Source organism: Mustela nigripes, unplaced genomic scaffold (genome assembly GCF_022355385.1).
Source record: "Mustela nigripes isolate SB6536 unplaced genomic scaffold, MUSNIG.SB6536 HiC_scaffold_75, whole genome shotgun sequence".
Lineage (NCBI taxonomy): Eukaryota > Metazoa > Chordata > Mammalia > Carnivora > Mustelidae > Mustela > Mustela nigripes.
The window spans coordinates 4,855,758-4,872,873 of NW_026739490.1; the positions used below are offsets into that span (position 1 = coordinate 4,855,758).

At 50.6% G+C, this 17,116-nt stretch overlaps 1 long non-coding RNA gene across 2 annotated transcripts; it reads left to right on the forward strand.

The window, feature by feature from the left end:
• The first annotated feature begins 1,232 nt into the window (after positions 1-1,232).
• Positions 1,233-13,570, forward strand: LOC132008142 (uncharacterized). Of its 2 annotated transcripts, none has more exons than XR_009401551.1 (5): positions 1,233-1,283; positions 1,782-1,943; positions 2,119-2,280; positions 8,601-8,712; positions 13,215-13,570. It is a non-coding gene; the product is annotated as an uncharacterized LOC132008142 (long non-coding RNA). The 2 variants fall into 2 exon arrangements; XR_009401552.1 differs by having other exon boundaries at positions 1,238-1,283; positions 1,841-1,943.
• Positions 13,571-17,116: the final 3,546 nt, after the last annotated feature.

The following is a 17,116-nucleotide window of genomic DNA, read 5'->3' on the forward strand; positions in this document are numbered from 1 at the left end:
ACCAAAAAATGTCATTGCAAATGTATGGAAAAGAAAAACAAAAGAATCTCTCCTTCTCCCATAACATTAAAGTCATACTAACTTGCACATACTGAAGACATAAGAAAAAGTCTGTAACTTTCTGGAATGTTCTTCCTCATGATGATGTGTAGCTCAGTATGTAAAACAAAACAGAATCTAGAAACCCGTCCTAAATGTTCTTCCCCCAGAGCACTCCCTTCCTTGTGAAGATTGTGTCTCCCAGGCAGCTGTCTCAACTTGGGTTTGAATAAAACTCTCTTTTCTCTCTAAAATGTTTAAAAGGGTTTGTTCCTTTAGTGTAGACAATAACAATGTGTTTTTTTTTTTTTTAAGTTAAAAATCAATGTTCCTGGTTCACAACTCCAACATCACAGAAGGGCGCCTACTCTTGTTCATCCTGGAGCTCCCTGCAGAACCAAGCATATGTGTATATATATTCCAGCACAAATGGGCTCATCCTAGAGGATGCTGGAAGGTCTGAAAAGCACTATCCACTCCATGGGTGAAACCAGGTGAAGCTCCTCCAGCTAGAGCATTACTTTTTGGGTCTTAAAATTGCCTTGGAAATGTGGGAAACTATTGCTTTTCCTTTTAAAAAAAAAAATATTTTATTTACTATTTGACAGAGAGTGACACTGTGAGAGAGGGACACAAGCAGGGGGAGTGGGACAGGGAGAAGCAGGCTTCCCGCTGAGCAGGGAGGCAGATGTGGGGCTGGATCCGAGTACACTGAGTACCCTGGGTCATGACCTGAGCTGAAGGCGGACGCTTAACAACTGAGCCATCCAGGCGCCCCAACCATTGCATTTCCTAAAGCCCAAACCTGGGAAGGTCTGAGAGCTCCTGACCTTGTCAGGAGCCAGGAACAGCTCTGCAGGCAGGGCTCGTGCTGGATGGGGAGGGGCAGGGTCTGAGGGTGCTCTGCAGCCAGAGGGGTCCCTGGAAGGGGGCAGATGTCTGGGGGAGGGGGTGCTCTGCCCACGACCTGCCCATGCCTGTCCCTCAGAGCCAGGTGTTTGAGCGAGGAGGCTCTGCCTCCGAGAATACCTGCAAAAGCAGGGAGGCACGGATATAAGGGCGGGTCGCTTGGTACAGGCAAGAGCGGCATCCAATAGGCTATGGGCACCACCCTTCCCGACCAACTCATTAGCATGTTGGTGTGGAGCTGTTTCCTCTGTGGGCGGACCCAGAGCTGCCAGAAGTTGCAGCGGCGGGGCGGCAAAGGGACTCTGGGAGCGGTCCTGGGCTTGGGTCCTGGCTTGGTGAGTTCGGGCTGTGCGCTGTGTGGGGCTCCAGCGGGGTAGGGTCCTTGAAGGGTACCTGAAGCGAGTTCATCGTGGGTACTCAGATGGGTTTTCTTTTTCCCTTGAAAGTCTCAACTGCCCGATGTCCATCAGCTGGCCCTGTCCCCCACATCCTTGAACTCCAGCGCGCCAGCTCACCAAGCTTTTGTAGGATGGGTTGTGGACATTTCAGGGTTTCCTGCATCCCCAGGAAGAGTGCATGTAAAGACAGCACACAGTCCCTAACTTCAGTGGGGTGCCACCTGTCCCCTGACACAGCGCAAGTAATGGACCTTGAGCAGCACCCCGAGTTCAGCAGGGTGTCCCCTGTTCCCCACCCCCCACAGGTGTGGTACTAACAAGCCCCAGAACAGTTCCCCAGCTTCAGAATTTTGCGTCCTGTCCACGGGGTTGGTGGTAATGGGCTGTCAGGGTTGTGCAGGGGGGTCCTCCAGGTTCCTGCCCTTCCCGGCACAGGTGTGGTGCTAACGAGCCCCAGAGCCATCCCCCAGTTTCAGCATTGTCCAAGTTCCCAGGGAATGATGGTAATGGGCTGTCAGGATCCTGCAGAAGCATCCACCAGGTGGGGGCCTGGAAGCTGGAGGAAACCAGACCCCACTCAAGTTGCATGAGGAACAGGTGAGTTGAGGTGCTCAATTGGAAGGATGATTTCATTCTTCCAAGAAAGACAAAGTAATTTGTCTACCTTAGAATATTGATAATTACTACTTAAGAAACAAGTATGTGTTTCCAAAAAGAAAAAAAAAAGAGGAAAGAAAAAAAAAAGAAAAGTATGTGTTTTCTCTTCTCCCAGGAACAGAAGCAGGTGCGCCAGCGTTAGGTCAGAGGAGCCTTCTCATCCCCACCTGCCAACACTTCTCTGATTTGGCTCCATGAGACCCAAAGTTTTGAACAACAGCATCTGAGTCAGTCACGCAGCTCATCACAGGACGTCAGCGTTCTGAGAAAGCCGCAGGTACATTGGGCACAATGTCACTTACATGTCAGGACTGGAGGTAAAACTTCTTTTTAACCCAAAACCTCCTGGACTTTTCTCTCTTCTCTAGTTGAGCCATGAAGTAAGACTGGAGTAGCTGTCCACATTCTGGATTTGGTGCGAGAGTTCCTTAGTTTCCCTGCAGGTAGAATATCACAGGGAAAACCTGCATTCAGTACTTTTTTTTTTTTTCCACGTGGAATGTCCATGAGAGCCTCTGGTGTCTGTCTTTCTGTTTCTGAGTTACTTAGCATAATGCTCCCAAGGTCAGTGTTTCCATGTCTGGTTACTGTGAATAATGCTGCCGTGAACATGGGAGTGCATCTCTCTTTTGGGGGGCATGTTTTTGTGTTCACCAAAGAAATACTCAGAAGAGCAAATATCGGGTCATGTGGTAGCTGTATTAATTTTTCCCAGAATCTCCACAGCATTTGTCACAGTGGCTGCACCAATTTCCATTCCCACCAGCAGTGCACAGGGTCCCCTGGTGTACACACCCTTGGCCACACGTGGTGTCTGTCTCTGGGACGATTGCCCTTCCCACAGTTGTGAGCTGATAGCTCATTCCGGTTTTGACTTCTGTTTCCCTGAGGACAATTAGTGATGTTCAACAACTTTCTCTGTGTCTGTAGGTCACCTGTCTGCCGTCTTTGGAAAGTAGCTATTCACATATTCTCCCCAGTTTTTACATTTTTGTTTGGATTTGAAGGAGTGTTTTACGTATTTTGGATATTAGCCTCTTCTCACACTTACAGTTTGCAGATATCTTTTCTCATTGGGGGGGTTGCCTTTTCAGAGTTTGATGGTCCCTTTTGTCATGCAGAAATTTCAGCTTGATGTCCTTCCACTTGTTTATTTTTGCTTTTGTTGCCTTTGCTTTTGGTGTCTGATGTAAAAGTCTCTTCGCCAAAACCAGTATGAAGAAACTTACTACCTTTTTTTTCTTCTTGGAGGTTTATGGATTCAGTTCGACCATTCATGACTTGTATGTGTGGTGTAAGAGAGTGATGTAGTCACATTCTTCTGCACTTAGTGTCCAGTTTTCCCAGTACCGTTCACTGAAGAGACAGTCCTGTCCCCATTGTATATTTTCTGCTGCTGGGTCTTAAGTTAAGACCATACATGTGTGGGTTAGCTTCTGAGGTTTCTCTTTTTTCTTCTCTTCTTTCTCTTCTCTTTTCTTTTTTTCTTCTTTCTTTGCTTCCTCCCATCTGTCCTTCCTTCTTTCTTGTCTTACAGCTCATTTGTTGGGAAAATATTTTTCCTGTCAGAATATAGGCAGTGTGGACTTCATTGGCGACGTCTTCATACTCTTTGTTAGGACATTTCTCCTAAATCTGTGTTCTTGTAAATGAGTAGCTGATCAATAGCTTTGAACAGGTTGAACATTTGGGCAGAAGTACTTAAGCAGTATTCTGTTCTTCCTTCAAACACCAGATTGTGTCTGATTGTCTTCTTTTGTGATGCTCTCAGTTGTCATGATGGATTTCTATATTTTGTTTTCTGTGGTACGTTTATTAAAACGAATTTAATTTTTCTTAAAAGTGCGGATTCTAAATCATCTGTATTTTATAATATATATTTATATAAAATAGCATGTTTAAAGAAATGCATTTATTGGGGCTCCTGGGTGGCTCAGGGGTTAAAGCCTCTGCCTTTGGCTCAGGTCATGATCCCAGGCTCCTGGGATGGAGCCCTGCATGGGGCTCTCTGCTCGGCAGGGAGCCTGCTTCCCCCTCTCTCTCTGCCCACTTGTGATCTGTCAAATAAACAAATAAAATCTTTTAAAAAATGCATTTATTGGAAGCCACTGTTGGAACAGGACATAAATATTATTAACTCCCATTCAGAGTTAATAATTCTATCAGAGCTAAGTGTAAGTATGCCTTTAATATATGAATGAATAAACTTTGCCAAAAGTACTATGATTATTAGTTTCTGAGATTTCTATTCCATTGACCTGTGTGTCTGTTTTTATGCCAGTCCCATACTGTTTTGATGTCAACAGCTTTGTACTCTAGCTTAAAATTGGAGTGTGCTGACTCCTGGTCACTTAGTCGCTTGTTTGCTTGATTGCTTTTTTATCAATGAGATTATTTACTTATATATTTTTACTTAGTTTACATTTGTATTCTACATGTTTTTCTGTCACTTTTTTATTATGATCATGAAATGTGTTATTTGTTTCATGCACAAAGGTTTGTGATCCTTCTGTTGTACACACCACACAGTACTCACCGCAGCACATCCCTCCCCATGACCATCACCAGCCACCCCAATACCCCACCCCCTCCCCATCAGAATCCCTATTTCCTGAGTTTAAGTGTTTCTTTTCTTTTTTTTTTTTTTTAAAGATTTTATTTATTTATTTGACAGAGAGCGATCACAAGTAGGCAGAGAGGCAGGCAGAGAGAGAGGGAAGCAGGCTCCCTGCGGAGCAGAGAGCCCGATGCGGGACTCGATCCCAGGACCCTGAGATCATGACCTGAGCCGAAGGCAGCGGCTTAACCCACTGAGCCACCCAGGCGCCCAGTTTAAGTGTTTCTTAGGCTCTGTCTCCCTCTGTGGTTTCATCTTGCTTCCTTTTTCCTCTCTTCCCCTTGATCCTCTGTCTCACTTTTTAAATTCCACATATCATCAATGAAATAAGGGGGCCAATGATAGTGGTGGAGGCCTTAGGGGGACATGCAGGTTTTTCCAGCTCTGAGGGTTTTGCACAGTTCCAAAAGGCATGGTTTCCTTCTGGGGGGGCAGGCAGAGTCCTGCAGTGTGACTCAGGGCTCCCCAATCTGTAGGCCTTGGGGACCAGGACTCTGGGTTAGAATGAGAGCCAAGGGTCATGGCTGGTCTGATCTGCCAGAGCTGAGGCGAGCTTCCCACATGGCTGAGTTGAGGGTGGGGTTCAGGATGAGTTGAGGCTGCGGGTTTGTGTCCGAGAGTACACCGAATGTGGGGGCGACCTCAGGTGGGCATGCAGGTTTCCCCGATCTGCGGGTTTTATGCAGCTCCAAATGGTTTCCTTCTGGGGAGCAGGCAGAGTCCTGTAGTGTGGCTCAGGGATCCTGAATATGGAGGACTTGGGGGCCAGGACTCTGGGACTGAAGCCTAAAACCCAACCTAGGGCTAAGGTTAGGGCTTAGGGGAATCCACTGGTGCTGAGGTGAGCTCCCAGTGGGCTGAGTTGAGGGCGGGGCTCAGACTGAATGTCAGGTTGCAGGTTTTTGCGGGGAGAGGGGGGCCTCAGGTGGGTGTGCAGGTTTCACCCACTCTGAGGGTTGTTTGCAGCTCCAAATGGAACAGTTGCCTCCTGGATTCCAGGCAGAGTCCTGGGGTGTGGCTCAGGAGTCCCAGTCTGGAGAGCTCTGGGGTTAGGGTTAGGGCCTAGGGACATGGCAGGCCTGATCTGCCAGTGCGGAGGCAGGATCTTTGGGAGGCTGAGTTGAGGACCGGGGTCAGGTGGTTCATCAGCCTCTGGGTTTTGTGGCCAGGAGAAGCTGACAGAGGTTCAGGGAATGTCAGGGAGGCATGCAGGTTTCTCCTGGTCTGAGGGTTCTGCGTGACTTCGAATGGCACGGTGTCCTCCTGGGCAGCAGGCAGACTCCTGGAGTATGGCTCCAGGGTCCCCAATCTGGAGGGCTCAGGGACAGGCCCCTGGGGATGGAAGACTGAAAACCCAGCCAAGGGTTAGTTTGAGGACCTAGGCATGGTTTCCTCCTGGGTGGCAGGTGGAGTCCTGCATTATGGCTCAGGGGTCCTCAACCTGGAGGGCTTAGGGTGGCCAGGCCTCTGGGAATGGAAGTCTGAAAAACCAACCTAGACCTAGGGTTAAGGCCTAGGGACATGGGAGGCCCCATCTGCCAGCACCGAGACAGTAACGCCTTGGGGCTGAGTGGAGGGTGGGGTCAGATGGGGCATTAGGCTGCAGGTTTTTGGCCAGGGGGCCGCTGACAGTGGCAGTGGTTTCAGGGGTGCATGCAGGTTTCTCCCACTCTGAAGGTACTGTAGAGCTCCAAAAGGCATGGTTTCCATCAGGGTGGGGGGCAGGTAGACTCCTGGGGTGTGGCTCAGAGGTCCCCAATCTGGAGGGCTTGGGGGCCAGGCCTCTGGGAACGGAAGCCTGGGAACCCAACCCCGGGTTAGGGTTCAGGCCTAGGGGCCTAGCAGGGACCAACTCCCAGTGCTGAGGCTGGCTCCCTGGGGTGCTGAGTAGAGAGGGGGTTTGGCTGGCATTTAGAGGCGACCTGGGCCACACCTGCACATGGTGTTTAGAGTGCTTTCTCGAAGGCTTCAGGGGACACCATGCGAGACCCCAGGCCAGGCCCAGGCGGCTCCCCCAAAGGCCCCCGCTGCCAGAAGCGAGTTTGCCAGGGCTTCTGGCCAATTCTCACAAGATTTCTGCCCAAACTGACATGGATTTGGGCAGAAAGCTCGTGAGAATTGGCCAGCATTGGGCGGTGATTCAGGCTGCCCGCCCGTGCTGTGCTGGGAGTGCGTACTCACTAGGTGCCTGTTGAGGTCCTGTGGGACTTCGAGGCATGATCACGTGGCTCCAGACAGCCCCCGCAGAGGAGAGCTCCCTGGGGACGGGTTTCAGGGAGGGGGTGAGACTGAGCATCAGGCTCCTGGTTTTTGGCACGTGGGCGCTGAAGCTGAGTGTGGCCTGAGGGGGTCATGCAGGTCTCTCTCGCTCTGAGTTTCTCGGAGCTCCCGATGGCACTCTTTCCTCCTAGGTGGCAGGCGGACTCCTGGGGTGTGGCTCAGGTTTCCCCAATCTGGAGGGTATGGGGGCCAGGCCTCTGGAGACTGAAGTCTGAAATTCCAAACTAAACTTATCATTAGGGCATCGGGGCATGGCAGGCCCGCTCTGCCGGCACTGAGGCAGGATCCCTGGGCATCTGAGTTGAGGTCAGGGGTGTTGCAGTGTGTCAGGCTCCAGGTTGGTGGCTGGGATGGGCCGCCGAGTTTGGGGGTGGCTTCAGGGAGGCACGCAGGTTTCTTCTGGTCTGAGGGTTCTGCACAGCTCCAAATGGCAGTTTCCATGTGATGGTAGGCAGACTCCTGGGGTGTGGCTTTGGGGTCCCCAAACTGGAGGGCTTGGTGGACAGGTCCCTGGGGACAGAAGCCTGAAAACCCAACTTAGGGTTTGGGTTAGGGTCTAGGATCATAGCAGGCCCGATATGCCAGTGCTGAGACCAGCACCCCAGGGGGCTGAATAGAGGGAGGTTTTGGCCATGTGTGCACCTGACTTTTAGAGTGCTTTCTTGTACGGTTCGGGGTGTGACCACTCAGGACCTCAGGCCAGGCCCAGTTGGCTCCCCTGAAGCCTGTGCAGCCAGAAGGGAGCTCGCTGGGGTTTTCCAGCCAATTCTCACGAGCTTTCTGTCCAAATCAATATTGATTTGTACAGCAATTCAGGCCACACTCACATCTGCTGTTGAGAGTGCTTTCTGGCTAGGTGTGTGTTGTAACCACGGGAATTCGGGCCAGGGACACCTAGTTTCATGAGTGGTGAAGTCAGAAGGAGAGTGTTTGGGAATTCTTCTGGATAGAGGCATGCTGGTGGCTTCAAGAAGCTTGTCAGGAACCCTGGGGTGAATTTCTTGCCTGATGCTGGGTGAGTCAGATTATCCCACAGGTTTTCCATTTCCTCCTCAGGAAATTGCTGGCAGGTAATGTTCTGCTTAAAACAGAACCCACCTGCACTGTCGGTGGGCATATGGGCTGTTGCAGCCACTGTGGAAAAGAGTATGGCGGTTCCTCCAAAAGCTAAAAAAACTGAACAATCCTAGGATCCAGAAATTGCACTCCTAGGTATTGCCCCAAAGGACACAAAAATGCATATTCGATAGGGTACAAGCACCATGATGTTTATAGCAGCATTATCAACAACAGCAGAAGTATGGAGGGACTCCCAATGTCCATTCGCTGAAGAATGGAGAAAGAAGATGTGGGTGATCTGCATCTCTACCTCTGGCTCTATCTCTACACAATGGAATAGGACCCAGCTTCAAAAAGAATGAAATCTTACCATCTGCTGGATGTGGATGGATCTAGAGTGGATTAAGCTCCACAAAATCAGTAGGATAAGACCAACACCCTATGACTTGACGCCTATGGAATTTTCAGAAAGAAAACAGATGAACATAGTAAGGGGAGACAGATAGGCCAATGAAGAAACAGACTCCACCTTAGAGCGCAAACAGAGGGTTGCTAGAGGGAAGGGGTTGGGGGGATGGGCTCAGTGGGCGATGGCTATTAGGGAGGGCACTTGTTGTGATGAGCTCTGGGTGTACTTGCAGGTGAGGAATCACAAAATCCTACCCCTGAATCAAAGGAATTAACACCGCATGGAAATGAATTGGGATTGAAGTCAATGAAGAAAAGACCCTATTCTGCTTCGTGAAGAGTGAGGTAAAAATGGAGTGACTTTCGCTCTCCTATTCTGTAGATGATCATTTTCAAGCACACTGTGATAGAATACACTAGTTTCTTATTGCATAAGGAGCCCTCAGAAAGCTGCCATGAAAGATTCAGATCTCAGAGCACGTTGATGTTCCATTGATATGTTCCTTCCAGTTTGCCCAGGTACAAAAGTAAGTGAAGAGAAATAGGACAGAAGAGGAAAGGAGGTGTTAAGCAGTCAGTAGGTAGCCTTCCCCCTTTCTCATGGAAGCCCTGGGCCAGTGTAAATTTAGAAGAAGGAGGTCGGGGAGGGGGGGATCCCAGAGCTTTGTGGCAGATGAGTTCCTTGTCTGCCTAGAGCTGACAGGGGTCCCTGAGGAGAGCTGAGCTAGGGGTATGGCAGGCCCAACTGCTGGTCTGGAGGTGGGTTCCCCGAGGGGCTGAGTTGAGGATGGGGGTCAGGCGGCACATCAGGCTCCGGGTTTGTAGCCGGGGGCTGCAGAACGTGGGGGAGTCCTCATGAGGGCATGCAGGTTTCTCCAGCTCTGAGGGTTCTGCGCAGCTCCAAACGGACTGGTTTCCTGCTGGATGGCAGGTGGACTCCTACAGTATGCTCCAAGGTTCCAAATATATAGGGCTTGGGGGACAGGCCTCTGTGGAAGGAGCCTGAAAACACAACTTAGGGTTAGGGTTATAGTCTTAGGGCATGGCAGGCCCAATCTGCTGGCGCTGAGGCAGGCTCTCCTCAGGGTTGAGTTGAGGGAATGTGTCCAGCAGTGCGGTAGAATCGGGGTCTCTGGCCAGGGGGACTGCTGATGGTGGGGGTGGCTTTAGAGGGGCATGCAGGTTTCTCCTTCTCTGAGAGAACTGTGGAGCTGCAAACAGCACATTTCCCCCCTGCATGGAGGTCAGATTCCTGGGTTGTCACAGAGAGATCCTTAATCTGGGGGGTTTGGGGGTCAAGCCTCTTGGGATGGAAGCCTGAAAACCCCACCTAGGGTTAGGGTTAGGGCCTAGGGCCATTGCAGGCCCTATTTGCCAGCTCTGAGGCAGGCTTCCCTCAGGGCTGAGTTGAGGGCATATGTCCGGTGTCGCAAGAATCCAGCTTTATGGCCAGGGGGGCCGCCGATGGTGGGGGTGGCTTTAGGGAGGTATGCAGGTTTCTGCCCATCTGAGGGTGCTGCGCAGCTCCGAAGCTCAAGGTTTCCTCCCATGTGGTGGGTGGAGTCAGGGTGTTCACTCAGGGGTCCTTAATCCGGGGGGCTTGGGGGCCAGGTCCCTTGGAATGGAGGCATGAAAACACATATCAGGGTTAGAGTTAGAGACTGGGGGCATTGCAGGCCTAATCTGAGGCAGGATCCCCCTGGGCCTGAATTTAGGACATACATCGGGCAACCCGGCAGAATCAGGGTTTGTGGCTGGAGGGCCGCCGATGGTAGGGGTGGCTTTAGGGGAGCATGCAGGTTTCTCCCACTCTGAGGGTTTGGTGCAGCTCCAAACAGCACGGTTTCCTTCCACGGGGTGGGTGGAATCCTGGGGTGTTGCTCAGGAGTCCTTAGTCTGGGGGGTTTGGGGATTAGCCTCTTGGGATGGAAGCCAGAAAACCAAAACTAGGGTTAGGGTTTGGGCCTAGGGGCATGGTAGGCCCGATCTGCTGGTGCTGAGGCAGTCACCTCAGGGGGCTGAGTAGCGGGAGGCCTTGGCCTCGAATGCGCCCGGCTCCTAGAGGGCTTTCTTGCAGGGTTTGGGCTTTGACCACTCGGGACACCGGGCCAGGCCTAGGCGGCAGCCCTGCCAGCCCGCGCCACCAGAAACGAGTTCGCCAGGGGTTCTCCAGCCAATTCTCACGAGCTTTGTGCCCAAATCAATACTGATTTGGGCAGAAAGCTCGTGAGAATTGGCCGGCATTGGGCGGCAATTCAGGCCACGCTGGCGTCTGTGGTCTAGAGTGCTTTCTTGCTAGGTGCCTGTCACGGCCATCCAGGACCACAGGCCAGGCCGACGCGGCTCCCATGAGGCCCCCTGCGCAGGGGAGAATTCCAGGGGCAGAGTTGAGGGAGGAGGTCCGGCTGAGCATCAGCCTCTGTGTTTGCAGCCTGGTGGGGGACCAAAAGTGGGGGTGGCCTCAGGGGGGACATGTGGGTTTCTCCCACTCTGGGGGTTTTGCGCAGCTCCAAACGGCATGGTTTCCTCCTGGGTGGCAGCAGGAGTCCTGGGGTGTGGCTCAAGGGTCCCCAACGTGGAGGGTTTGGGGGCCAGGTCTCTGGGGATGGAAGACTGAAAACCCAACCTAGGGTTAGGGTTAGGGTCTAGGAACATGGCAGGCCTTATCTGCTGCTAAGGTGGGATCCTCAGGGGGCTGAGTCGAGGACGGAGGTCAGGTGCGTGTCAGGCTCTGGGTTTTGTGGGGTGCGGGGAAGGTGACCGCTGAAGGTGGGTGTGGCCTCAGGGAGGCATGCGGGTTTCTCCCAATCTGAGGGTTCTGTGCAGCTCCGAATGGCACGGATTCCTCCTGGGTGGCAGGCAGACTCCTGGTGTTTTGCTCAGAGGTCCCCAATTTGGCGATGCAGTGCCCCAGTGGCTTTAGATCTGTTGAGGCGTTGTGAGCTGCATTAGGAGACGCTGGCAGGCCCGGCAGTGCCAGTTCACACCACTGGAGGGAGTGGTGAGCCCTGGTGCAAGAGTCCCTGGAAGGCATGGCAATGCTGCTTGCCACCACTGGAGGCAGTGGCGAGCTGCAGTGGGAAACGCTCCTTACGAGGAGTCCGTGCAGCCTCTTGACTCTGAGGGCAGTGGTGAGATGCTGGGTGAGAGACCCTGAAAGGTGAGGCACTGCGGTTTGTTTTTACGAGAGGGAGTGGTGAGCTGTATAGTCTGTTTCCCCAGGCTCAAGAGTGGTGGTAACAGGCCCAGAAGCCGGGCCCCCACTCAGCATTGTGGCCCGTTTCCCCAGGTTTGCAGGTAACATGCTGTCAGAATGGTTCAGGAGAGCCCTCCCAGTGGGGGTCTGGTGGGGGAGGTGGAAACCAAACCTGGATGGCTCAGTGGACAGGGCCCTGGGGACAGAGACTGAAAACCCAACTGAGGGTTAGGGCGAGGGCCTAGAGGCACTGCAGGCCCGATCTGCCAGCCCTGGGGTGAGCACCTCAGTGGACTGAGTAGAAGGCGTTCTTGGCGGTGCATGCGCCTGGCTCATAGAGGGCTTTCTTGCGGGGTTTGAGCCGTGACCACTCGGGACCCCAGGCCAGGTGTAGGTGGCAGCCCTGCGGGCCTGTGCTGCCAAAAGCATGTTCGCCAGGGGTTTTCTGGCCATTTCTCACAAGCATACTGACCAAATCCATATCGATTTGGGAAGAAAGCTCGTGAGAATTGGCCAGCATTGGGGGGTGATTCTGGCCATGCACATGCCCCGTGTTTGGATTGCTTTCTCTCCAGTTGTGTGTTGTGGTCGTTATCAGTTTGAACTATGGATAGCTCGTGAGAATTGGTCGGGAACTCATGAGAATTGACCAGAACACTTGGTGAACTCTGTCCCAGCGACAGGGACCCTCACGGGTGCCATCAGGCCCTGCCTGTGTTCCCAAGTGGTCACAACCTGAATCGTGTAAGAAAGTGCTCTAAATGTCAGGCCCGCATACAGACCACATTGCTCAGAACACGGGTAAACCCCATACTCTCATCAGCCCCCCAGAGAGCATGCCTCAGCACCGCAAATTCGGGCTTGCCATTCCTGTAGGTTCTAAAGCTTGCCCTACTTGCATTTTCAGACTTCCTTCCCATAGGTTGAGCTCCCAAGCCCTCCAGATTGGGGACCCCTGCACCACACACCATTATTCTGCCTGCCACCCAGAAGGAAACCATTCCAATTAGAATAGCACAAACCCTCAGAGCAGGAGAAACCTGCATGGCCCCCTTAGGCCACCCCCAATTAGCTGCCACCATGGACACAGACTCGCAGCATGACACTCACCTGACACCCACCCACAACTCAGCCCCCTGGGGACCTCACCTCTGCGTGGGCAGATCGGGCCCTAATTCTAACCCTTGGTTGGTTTTCAGGCTTCCCTCCCCAGAGGTCTGGCCCCAAGTACTCCAGATTAAGGACCCCTGAACCACACTGCAGGAGTCTGTGTGCCCCCCAGGGCCCTCCTGGACACAAAACCACAGTCTGTGATACCTGCCATCACCTCAGCCCATTTGGCCTCTTTCCCCAGAGGCCAAGCCCACAAGCCCTCCAGACTAAGAACCCCTGAGCTACACCACAGGACTCTGCCTGCTTCCCAGAAGGAAACTGTTCTATATGGAGTTGCATAAAACCCTCAGAGTTGGAGAAACCTTTATGTTGCTCTCAGGCCACCCTGACTTTTGGAGGCCCCTGGATACAACCCACAGGGTGCCACTCAGACTGACCCCCACCCTAAACTCAGGTTCCTGGGAGCTCGTCTCAGTGCCTGCAGATCAGGTATGCCATGCCCCTAGGCCCTAACACTTACCCTAGGTTGCGTTTTCAGGCTACCATCCCCAGAGGCCTGGTTCCAAGCCCTCCAGATTGGGGACTGCTGAGCCACACCACAGGACTCTGCCTGCCCCGCAGAAGGAAACCATGCCATTTGTTGCTGTGGAAAACCTGCAGAGTGTGAGACACCTCCGCGCCACCCTGAGGCCATCCCCCCACATTCAGCCACCCCGGTGGACACAAACTCACAGCCTGACACACATCCTGACCCACGCCCTCAACTCTGCCACCCAGGAAGCTGGCCTCAGCTCTGGCAGATAAGGCCAGCCAGGCCCCTTGGTCCTAATTCTAACCCAGAGTCCTGGCTCCCAAGCCTTCCAGACTGGGGACCCCCTGAGACAAACCACAGGACTCCACCTGACCCCCAGAAGGAAACCATGCCATTTGGAGCTGGAAAAACCTGCACACAGCCTTAAGACATCCGCCAGCATCAGCAGCCCCCCTTATTTCATAGATAATATGTGAAATTTAAGAAATAAGACCGAGGATCATAGAGGAAGAGAGGGAAGAAGGAAGCAGGATTAAACCAGAGAGGGAGACAAAGCATAAGAGACACGTAAACTCAGGAAACAAACAGGGATTCTGAGGGGGACAGGTATGGAGCAATGAGGTTGCCATGATGTCATGGGAAGGGTATGTGCTGTGGTGAGTACTAACTGTGTGGTGTGTAAAACAGAAGGATCACAAACCTGTACCCTTGAAACAAGTAACACATTATATGATCAATTAAAAAAGGAAGTGAAAGAAAAACATGTAGAATACAAATGTAAAGTAAAAATAAATAAATAAATAACCTCACTGATAAAAAAAGCAATCACGCCAACAAGTGACTAAGTGACCAGGAGTCAGCACACTCCCAATTTCAAGCTAGATTACAAAGCTGTTGTCATAAAAACAGTATGGGACTGGCATAAAAACAGACACACAGGTCAGTGGAACACACTAGAAAGCTTGGAAACTGATCAATAGAATTCTTAACACTGAATGGGAATTAATAATATTTATGTCCTGTCCCATCTGTTGCTTACAGTAAATGCATTTCTTTAAACATGATGTTTTATATAAATATATATTATAAAGTAAGGGTGACTTAGAATCCACACTTTTAAGAAAAATAAATTCACTTTAATAAACCTACCACAGAAAAGGAAACATTGATATCCCTCATCCCAACTGAGAACATCACAAAAGAAGACAATCAGACATGATCTGGTGTTTGAAGGAAGAATAGAATACTGCTTAAGTACTTCTGCCCAAATGTTCAACCTGTTCAAAGCTATAGATCCAGCAACTAATTTACAAAAACACAGATGTCAGAGAAAAGGCCTAACAAAGAATATGAAGACATCATCAATGAAGTCCACACTGCATATATTCTGACAGGAAAAATATTTTCCCAACAAATAAACCGTAAGACCAGAAAAAAAGAAAGAAAGGGAAAGGAAAGTAAAAAGAGAAACCTCAGAAGCTAACCCACACATGTATGGTCTTAACTTATGACCCAGCAGCAGAAAATATACAATGGGGAAAGGGCTGTCTCTTCAGTGAATGGTACTGGGAAAACTGGACATTAAACTCAGAAGAATATAACTGGATCACTGTCTTATACCACACATATGAGTTATGAATGGATGAATGACTTGAACATAAGAACTGAACCCATAAACCTCCAAGAAGAAATCACACGTAGTAAGTTGCTCTCTACTGGTATTAGGGAATAGACTTTTACATCAGACACCAAAAGCAAAAATAAACAGGTGGAAGGACATCAAGCTGAAATTTCTGCATGACAAAAGGGACCATCAAACCCTTAAAAGGCGACCTTTCCAATGAGAAAAGATCTGTACATCGTATGTGTGAGAAGAGGCTAATATCCAAAATATGCAAAACACTCCTTCAAATCCAAACAAAAACTGAATAAAAACTGGGGAGAATATGTGCATAGCTACTTTCCAGAGACGGCATGCAGGTGGCCAACAGACACAGAGAAAGTTGTTGAACATCACTAATTGTCCTCAGGGAAACAGAAGTCAAAACCGGAATGAGCTATCACCTCACAACTGTGGGAAGGGCAATCGTCCCAGAGACAGACACCAGGTGTGGCCAAGGGTGTGTACACCAGGGAACCCTGTGCACTGCTGGTGGGAATGGAAATTGGTGCAGCCACTGTGACAAATGCTGTGGAGGTTCTGGGAGAAATTAATACAACTACCACATGACCCGGTATTTGCTCTTCTGAGTATTTCTTTGGTGAACACAAAAACATGCCCCCCAAAAGAGTGATGTACTCCCATGTTCACGGCAGCATTAACCAGACATTAATCAGCAATAACCAGACATGGAAACATTGACCTTGGGAGCATTATGCTAAGTAACTCAGACACAGGAAGACAAACACCAGAGGCTCTCATGGACATTCCACGTGGAAAAAAAAATACTGAATTCATAGATAGTGAGACCAGATTGGTGGTTGCCAGATTCAGGGATGGTGGGGGTAAATGGGTGAAGGTAGTCAAAGGTGCCATGTTTGAGTGATAAAATCCGCAAGTCATGAAATGTTCTGTGAAACATGGAGATGAAAGCTAATCCTGCAGGATGGGGTACAGGCTCCCCTGCTACTTGAAAGTACAGTGTTCCTAGGGAACCTTTCACAGCAGAAGTGGTGTAAATGGAAAAAGGAATGAACATTCATTTCTACAGAAAAATGAGTGAGCATGCTCAGACGCCAAAAGTTCTTTGGCCTCAGGACACAACATCCTAAAGGATGCCCAAAATGAATGGAGATAAAGCACAGCAGATGCTCCCAGACACAATTCAAAGTGCTGGTGGCTGGGTGCAGAGAGCAGTGCCCGGGAAAGAGCTGGTTGGGATGCACGCAGCCTCTCTAGTGGTTCCCACAAAACAGATGCTGAATGCGATGCCCACTTTTTGACTTTTTTCATAAGAGGGAAATCCTCTTCAGGTTTCTTCCTGCTCCTGGAGCTGGGTAATAACATGGATCTTTCCAAAAAGACAAGTGTCTTACCATGAACTTTGATAAAAGTGGGGAAGACTTGTACTTGAAAGTTACTGAGGGGGTAGATGTTCAGAGATCTCCCGGACACAAACCTCAGCAGGTCCACTGTGAAAGACCTTCCTCAGCAGGTGGAACACGGACTACCTCCTACCCCCAGAAACCTCCTCCTCTGCCTCACTCAGGACAACCCACAAGAGATGGGAGTTAACTCAATTCCTCCTTTCTCCCATTCCTAATATCGAACCCATTGGCAAATCCTGTGAGCTCCATCTTCAATAGGTACCCAGAATAGTACTAACCTCTTAATTTTTAAAAAAGATTTTTAATTAATTAACTTATTTGTCAGAGAGAGAGAGAGAGAGAGCACGCACAAGCAGGCAAAGTGTCAGGAAGAGGCAGCGAGAGATGCAGGCTTCCTGCCAAGCAAGTAGCCCAGTGCAGGACTCATCCCAGGTGCCTGGGATCATGACCTGAGCTGAAGACAGTGGCTTAACCAATTGAGCCTCCCAGTCATCCAGCATTAACCCCTCTTTCCAAGGCTGCCTGTCTGGTCCACACTGGAGCCCATCTCTTGCCTGAGTTCCTGGAAAAGCTTCATTGACTTCCCTTTCCCATCTTTAACACTGTGTCATCTGTTCTCGACACTGTAGCCAGGATGACCCAGTGGAACAAGGTCCCATAGAGTCACAGCTCTGCAATGGCTTTCTGTCACCCTACTGTCACCTCCTTGAGGTCATGTCCTAACTATCTCCTCTGGCCACAGGGCCTTCCTGCTCCTCCTGGACATACCTGGTATGCTCCTGCCCTAGGGCCTTTGCATATGCTTAGCATATGCTTTCCCTTCTGTGTAAAAAGCTCTAAGTGAGTGATATCACTGACCT